The following is an 8,828-nucleotide window of genomic DNA, read 5'->3' as shown; positions in this document are numbered from 1 at the left end:
GTTCCTGGGATTTTACAGTATAGGATTTGAGTTCACAGAAAATGAAGAAGTTACAGGGGTGTGTTCTAGGAAGGATTTTTACCCATGGGAAAGGACACAGAGTAGAAACTGAAGGAAAGAGACAGTGAAAAGGAGAGATAAGATCCACAAAGGACACTTGACAATGACAGAGAAAGTTTTGGGTACCGACTACCATTTTTTTTTTTTTTTTGGTTTTAATATAAAATGACTATTAGAGATGGAAGAGAGGATTTTTCAGTTTTGTTGTGCAAAACTTCTTGCCTCCTTTGTCCTACCTACCACTGAGTCATGGGCATTTCTTTTAAAGAAGAATGTTAATTGCTCAGCCTCTGAACTTATGGTTAGTTTAATACTACTTCTTTAGGACAGGGACTACAAGACATTTCAGCTTTTACATGGGTTATAATTATCCCATCCACTTTGGTCAACACAAGGTCTCCACTCATCGCTGCTCTCCTACTTTTATTCTCCTTGCCAGGGTCAGCTGCCTGCTAGGCTGCTCTCAAGTCCCTTCGTGCAGGGCTCATTACAAAACATGGAGGATCAGAGTTCTCCCTGGCTCTGTGATTCATTTTGTCACATGACCCTCGGCTGGCACAAAATGCAACCAGGGTCTCTCCAATTTTCTTAGAAAAGCAGGTAGATTTTTTTTTTTTTTTTGGTCTTCTGTATCTTCACAGCTAAACAGAAACACGTTTCCAAAAACAAGTAATGGGTTGTGGGGACAGTGAAGTCTAAATAAATTCTTTTTTTATTTTTTTTAAGATTTTATTTATTTATTTGACAGAGAGAGAGAGAGAGAGACCACACAAGCAGAGGGAGCAGAAGATGGAAAGGGAGAAGCAGGTTCTCCACTAAGCAGGCAGCCCAATGTGGGTCTCAATCCCAGGATGCTGTGATCATGACCTGAGCCAAAGGCAGATGCTTACCTGACTGAGCCACCCAGGGGACCCTAAATAAATTCTTTAAGAAATGTCTATGAAGAAAAAAATATTTTTTTTAAAATTTTTTATTTTTTCAGCATAACAGTATAAGAAAAAAATATTTTTTTAAGGATTTATTTTGGAGAGACAGGGAGAGAGTGCATGTATGCACAGGCGAGCACAGTGGGGAGGAGCAGAGAGAATCCCAAGCGGATTTCTGGCTGGGGGTGGAGCCCCACGCCAGACTTGATCTCAGGACCCTGAGACACGAGCCAAAACCAAGAGTCAGATGCTTAATGGACTGAGCCTTCACTGTGAAGAAAATTTAATCTGAAAGGTTGAGAGTGACAGACAAGGGTATGACTTTGGTGTGAGGCAGACAGGTTTGATCCCCAGTTCTGTGAATTATTAATCGCCTAAATTTGAGTGATTATTATCATTGATCTAGTCTCAGTTTTCTTATCTGTAGAATAGTGATAGTGACATCTAGCACCATGGTATTTATTGTGAGGACTGAGTGACATAATCCGGGTAACATACTTAACAGGTCTTTACTATTACCTTTATATTTAACTTGGAGCAAGTTAGATGTTTGGAGCAATAGCACAGAAAGATCTTTTCTCAGTTGGCATTGATTTTCATATCTATAATTAACCTTTTCTTGGTTTTCCAGAATATTCTGCCCCAAAGATATATCCTGGTCTCTAGCTTTTGTGGTATTTAAAATTGCTTCCATATTTGAATGTCGGGTCATTTTTCTGGTTTCTACTTGTACCATGAAGGTTTCCGTCCTTCCAGATCCAAGTTTTGGGCTGGGTTAAGCTCCGGGAGTGATGAGCTTCCCATGTCCTCTAGGAGTGGGGAGGAAGCTTCTCGGAGCACAGTATTTCAGAAGGGGCAGAGCCCTGAGATCTCAGGGCAGGTCTCTTCCTCCTGGAGTACTTAGCCCTGCCTTCCCTAGGGTTGCCCTCTCAGTTATCATGAAGGGGATGAGTCTCACCACAGGCCATTCCTGGGACCCTCCTTTACCATGAACCACAGTAAAACGGTCAAACAAAAAACACGCTAAAAAAAAAAAAATCAAAAACAGAGAAACAGATGGTTTTATTTATTTATTTGTTATTTATTTATTTATTTATTTGACAGACAGAGATCACAAGTAGGCAGAGAAGCAGGCAGAGAAAGGAGGAAGCAGGTTCCCTGCTGAGCAGTGAGCCCGATGCGGGGCTCGATCCCAGGACCCTCGGATCATGACCTGAGCTGAAGGCAGAGGCTTTAACCCACAGAGCCACCCAGGTGCCCCCAAACAGATGGTTTGAGATGGAAATTAAATATTTTAAATTGTGAAAAGATAAAACTATAAGTCACCAGTCATGATACAAAGATTTGGGACCCACCCTGAATAATTAAGAGCATGGAGGGAGAAATGGGTGTTAAACCATTGCAATGATTTTAATTTGACCCCTTCCCAGTATCAATAACTAATTGGTGACTTCAATAATTTTTTTTTAAGTAGTCTTGTTATAAGGGTCCTCTTCCGCACTAGTATTATAACAAATAAAATAAGACTAATTTCAATTATTTTATTTTGAAATAATGTTTTTTTCTTTCTTATCAGATAAAATTTTCCTAAAATACCTTTTTCCTCACTAGCTAAAAATATCTGGCAATCCCTAATGGTCTTAAGATCTGGTCCAAATATCTCAGCCTGGTGATGTAGGTGATTTCACTGTTGTCCAACCCTTCCCTACAGAAATCTTTTGTTCCAGCTCATATCCTCCTTTTTCTCCAAACATAGTTAACTTGTTGCTGCCTCAAAGATTTTATTCATCCTGAACCCCAAGAGGAAGGCCCTCTTCCAAGGTATTTGTCAGTCTGTATATTTCTCTTGTTCAACTCATTTCTCTTCCTTCAATTCACGCTGATCGCTCATACCTTTGTCCTCCAGCGGCCTCATCCCTTCATGTAGAGATGACCCAGGTGTGGCTGGAGGATATAAGTAAGAAGCCTCCCACAGTACCTTAAACATACAGTTTCCCTACCTGAGGCAATGAAGGGCACAGGAATAACTTAGATGGAGAAAATGTGTATTTTTATGAATGGCATTTTCAATTCTCCATATTTAAATACTGTTCTGAATTTATGTTTTAATTTTATTTCACGATAGCCCAAGGTAACTCATAAGACAGTTAACTTAAGATATGTAATCTCAATCGGAGTAGATAAATAAACCAAGCTAATATTTTTCAAGGATAAAATGTTCTTTGAAATGAATTTCTGAAACTTCATCACATGCCATTTAGAAATTGGTTCTCTACTGCATAGAAGTCATAAACTGCTTCTTGCAATATCATATGTGAAGAGGAAACCCATACCGTGTCTATAGATGGTGTAATTTGGATTTGACTTCACTGAAGCAAGGCAGGTAAAAACCATTCCCTCTTCCCGCACACAGAAACGAGCGACTATGTATCTGAAAGCACTTCCATGAGCAAGAACAGCCCTAGGCCTTTCGACAGACACTCCTGACTGGTCTGGTGAGCCATGGAAGATTTCTAAGTAGGGAAGGAGGAACCCCAGCGTCAAGGGAGGCCTCATGATCTGGCCAGCGTTGTCCTTAGTGCTTTGATGTGTCCTCTCACTTAGTGTTTGTAACACCCCTGCCCCATGGACGTTCTTATCCTCATTGTGATGGTTAAGGAAAGTGCAATTATAGGATCAGTCCAAGAGTCAGATTCTGTATTTCAATCCAAGGTAAATATAATAATGATTACCCCTGACAGTTGGAATGCTCACTCCACTGGGGGGGGGGCGGTTCGTGAATAGCGAGACATGAAAGTAAGGTCAAGCTTAAAAAGACTGTAAGAGCCTTTGACACTTGCTCACAACAGACAGTGGCACCCAGAGTGACAGCACATGGCTGTACAGCTTCTGCAGGACACAGGCACCTGAGGTCACATCATAGGTATCACGTATTTGTAATTTTATTTTCACGAAATCCTGGTAGATGTCAGTGAAGTGTCTTGTTCTAACAAAAGCAGCCCATGATGTAGTTTTCCAGCAAACAGAAATGAAGCGTCTTGAGGAAGGGCATCTTTTCCTACTTGGTGCCATGACACCGACTACATGAGCTGGTTTAAGGGCAGTGATCCTTAAATCACTAACTATTCTGTGAAACTCCTAGCTGGTCTGCATTGGATTGGTCTCCCTTCCACCATATCAATGTATCAAAATATCCGTGGTTTCCAATTACTGCGAGTACTGGTAGACTTTCCCTAAATATAGTTTTTTTGGTTTGTTTGTTTGTTTGTTTTTTAAAGTAAGAGCACCTGTAGTTAAAAGTCAGGAGAGTTAACTTGAGTCCTTGGGGACAAAATCAATTTTTTGCAGAAAGCAGTTTTTGTAAATCTTGATTTCATAAAATTTTGTAATCGCCACCGAATTTTTCTAGTATGTGTAAAGGGCAAGGATGCTGCTCCTTTGCTGTGGAATATCTGCCCTTGTGTTTTAGGACATTGATTTTGTTGGCTAAACCTCTTCTCTTTTGCCATCTTACCCAGAACTGCAGAGCCGAGAGGGGCCTGTCAGCTCTTCCCCCTTTTAAGAAAATGGTTGCCTACGCACAGGCATGAGTATGGTGGCTGTGATTCTGACACGAACCCTGGGTAGAATGAGTAGCTCCAGACTTCGACTCCTCCCCAGGCCGAAGCAATGGGCTGTCTGTGAAGAGTGCAAAATGTAGAACTGAGAAATGTGGTGCCTGAGACATGACGGAGCTGAGTCACACTAAAGGTGGTGCTGTAGGAAAACCTGACCTTGTCTTTCCAGTCTTGAGTGTCCAAATCTTCCACCAATCCCTTGAAATACTTCCATGTCCTTTATATATATGTATATACACATACACATGCATATATAAAATATTCTAAAAGTAACTTCTTTTTTTTTAGAACACTTCTAGATTTATAGAGAAGATATGAAGATAGAACAGAGCATGCCCATATACCCTGTAGTTTCCCCTAGTATGAACATCTTGCTTTGGTATGGTACGTTCGTTATAATTAATGTAACAATATCCATATACTTGGTAATTAAAGGCCACCGTTTAATTAGATTTCCTTCGTTTAATGCATGATGTCCTTTTGCTGGGCCAGGATTCCATTTAGGCTACCATATGACATTGACTTGTTATATCTTCTTAGCTTCCTCTTGGTAGTGATGGTCTCAGACTTGTTTTTGTTGACCTTGACAGGTTTGAGGAGTACCAGTCAAGTATTTTGTACAATGTCCCTCTCTCGGGATTTCACTGATTTTTTTCTCATGATTAGACTGAGGTTATGGATTTGGGGAGGGAGACCATAAATAACGTCAACATGAATTATCATGACTGTTGATGTTGGCCTTCGTCACCTGGCTCAGGTAGCAGTTATCAGGTTTCTCAGTTGCAGAGTTATTCTTCCTTCCCTCCCTTTACTTACTGACCTCTTTGGAAGGCAGTCACCATGCAGAGACCACACTTAAAGAATGAGAATATATGACACTTCTGCAAACGTGGAGCATCTACATGCTATTTGGAATTTTGTATGGGAAATCTGTCTCTTCTCCCTACAACAGATAGTTTAAATTTATATTAAATTGAAGCAGTTCAAACAGCTTTCAACAACAACAACAACCCCTTACAAATGATCCACTTCAGGAGAGAGAAACTCAAATGCCTATAGAGGCCAGGTAGGTAGCCGAGAGGATGAGTGAAGCAGGTTGGCCGTGGTCCATGGCAGATTGCAAAGCACATGGCAGCTCTAACGGGGGTGCGGTCTCTGCTCGTGGCAGTTGCTGCTACATGGGAGTGTGAGTCAGCTTTGCCATAGCTTCTTTAAAAAAATATATATATAAATAAACTAGTACATTGGACATTTACATGAAATCTCCTGATTTTGAAAGGTTGTCAACGAATCCAAATTTTTACAAAATCTGTGCCGACCCAACATGACTGTAGTTTGTAACTCCTTGGGCAGATTAATAGCTACACATATTATCAGTAAGGAAATAGCCTTAGAAAGGTAGATAAGATGTCCAAGGTCATACCACTGGATTTGGGAACTAAACCGGGACTGCCATTCAGGGTTGTAATATTATTATATAATCCTCTCCTTTGGGGAATCTTCAACAATTTGTTCACTTTCTCAGAATCATCTGGACTTTGTTCTAAATTCACTGCCTTTAAGGAAATATGTGAACTGGAACTCCTAGGACACCATGTCTTTCATCAATTCTACTCAATTAATTGGTGCCATTAATTCCATTCATGCACTGTTTGTCTTATTTTCTTTTGTTCCTTGCTAGAGTCCATATTCATTTGTCTAATTCATGTTACACTTGAGTTGAACAGGGGCGCAGGCAAATGCCCACAGTGGCAACAATGATTTGCAAATGCACAAATCAGAATCCTGTAATCCTCTGGAGACTATGAATTGTACCTTAAACATTTTCTTATTCTTTCCCCTAACCCAGGACCCACCACAATAACTGGCATATAGTAGGTGCTCAATAATTGCTTCTTGACTGAATGGCAGTCATTAATGTCTTCAGTAAGATGAAATACCAACACATAGTAATAAGCCTTTTTTTAAAAAAAAATGTTTATTTATTTGAGAGAGAGAGGGGCAATTGAGTGTGTGAGTGGGGGAGAGGGGCAGAGAGAGACTCTTAAGCAGATCTCAAGGGGGCACAGTCTCTGCCCTTGGTGGTTGCTGCTGTATGGGAATGGGAGAGTGTGAGTCAGCTTTGCCACATGGAGTGTGGATCCCGATGCCAGGCTTGATCTCATGACCCTGAGCTGAATTCAAGAGTCGGATGCTTAACTGACTAAGCCACCCAGGTGCCTCTCAACACATAATAATATTGATTGCTCCTAGAACAAACCCAATAGTGTGGAAATGAAAATATGTGGCATTTGCTAATGGGAACCATTATGCCATTCTTAACAGCATAGAAGCTGTTTTCAGAAGTTTAAAGAAGTTATTATTCAGTTATTTACAGAGTTATTAGAACTTTTTTATTTAAAGATTTTGTTTAGGGGCGCCTGGGTAGCTCAGTGGGTTAAGCCGCTGCCTTCGGCTCAGGTCATGATCCCAGGTCCTGGGTTCGAGCCCCGCATCGGGCTTTCTGCTCAGCAGGGAGCCTGCTTCCTCCTCTCTCTCTGCCTGCCTCTCTGCCTACTTGTGATTTCTCTCTGTCAAATAAATAAATAAAAATCTTTATAAAAAAAATAAAAAAAAATAAAGATTTTGTTTATTTATTTGAGACTGAGAGAGAGCATGAGCTGCGGGAGGGACAGAGGGAAAGAGAGAAGCAGGCTCCACTCTGAGCAGGCAGCCCTACATGGGGTGGGATCCCAGGACCCTGGGACCATGACCGGAGCCGAAGGCAGACACTCAACTGGCCGAACCACCCAGACACCCCTAGAACTTTTTTATAAAATTAAAAAAAAAAAACTTTATCTGTTTGTTTGGCAGACAGATTACAAGTAGGCAGAGAGGCAGGCAGAGAGAGAGAGAGGAGGAAGCAGGCTCCCCGCTGAGCAGGAGCCCGATGCGGGGCTCGATCCCAGGACCCTGGGACCATGACCTTAGCCGAAGGCAGAGGCTTTAACCCACTGAGCCACCCAGGTGCCCCCACCCCTAGAACTTTAAATTAGGAATATCATATAGCAGTCTTGTCTGTAAGGACATTAACCTCTTTTGTCAATTCTTCGGCTAGCTTATACACATCTTGCATTCTTTATTATTATTTGGTATATTTCTATACACATACTCTTGATTACATGGCTTCCTTAGATCTTAGAATTTAAACTTCCATGAATCAGAGACTTATTTATTAAGTTCCTTTATTTCTTACTCATAAACCAGGGAATGAGGAATTTTTCGATAAAGGTATAGTCATGGAGAGTTAAGAAAAGAGAGGCAATCAAGCAGGAGAGTCCGATCTCCCAAGTCCTGTCTTTGCTGACGGCGGCCCTGAGCGCCGGGAGCACCCCAGAGTTGCACATTCTCAAACGGTTTCTTCTGCCACAGCTTTTATGGCTTTCTGTGTCGTGACTGCTTCTCTTTTCCAAGTGTCTTAATCTTCGCTGCACAACGAAGAGTGAGTCAGGTTTTAAGTGGTGAGAGGAGGGAGCTTCTGCTTTCTAGGTCAGCGCTGATTAATGAATGACGGTGTCGTTTCTGGGGAACCCAAGTAGCACGAGAGTGATTTTGCTCCTGATGCTCCCTTGTGAGTCCAGCGAGGTAAGTACAGAGATGACCGAGATTAATTAAATATAAGTGGTGCATAACTCATTTCAGCATAAGAGTTTTTTTTCCGTCAACTTTTGGATCGATGCCGTGCTTTCCGAATGCAAAATATTTACCCCGATCGGGTCACAGAGTGCACACGGGCTTCGTTCTTTGGGTCGGTTCCTGCACCACGAAAGTGACTCCTTCCGACCGACAGCACTCCTGACATGGGCATGTGGGAGGACGGAGGCTTACTTGGTTCAGTAGGAGAGACTTCAAGTGATTCATGTCCATCTCTCTCTCTCTGTCTCTTTCCCTATATCCCCAGCGAGAGCATCAGACACATTACAGGGCCCATCGGGCTTGAGCAAGCGGAGGACAGATCACAGACGGGCTGAGGCTCTGGAGGTTAGCCCACCGGCAGGTCTCCTTATCACCCTAATGATAAGCTATTATCAGAGTTCAATCATTCCAGGGCTCCTGGATGGTTTTTCGCAAACGCATATGGAATTACGCTGTGCTGAGAGCCCCCTCCAGGTTTGTACCAAGGATTTCACAGGATCATTGGGGCTCAGCGTACAGACACCCCATATATCTTGCTGTCACTCCTCAC

The 8,828-nt window shown here is 42.0% G+C and overlaps 1 long non-coding RNA gene across 1 annotated transcript; it reads left to right on the top strand.

The window, feature by feature from the left end:
• Positions 1-594: 594 nt before the first annotated feature.
• On the top strand, positions 595-4,197 carry LOC125106014 (uncharacterized). Its single transcript, XR_007129198.1, has 3 exons — positions 595-660; positions 2,743-2,807; positions 3,400-4,197. It is a non-coding gene; the product is annotated as an uncharacterized LOC125106014 (long non-coding RNA).
• Positions 4,198-8,828: the final 4,631 nt, after the last annotated feature.

This window comes from Lutra lutra, chromosome 8 (genome assembly GCF_902655055.1).
Source record: "Lutra lutra chromosome 8, mLutLut1.2, whole genome shotgun sequence".
NCBI lineage: Eukaryota > Metazoa > Chordata > Mammalia > Carnivora > Mustelidae > Lutra > Lutra lutra.
This window is presented reverse-complemented; position numbering and strand designations above follow the sequence as displayed.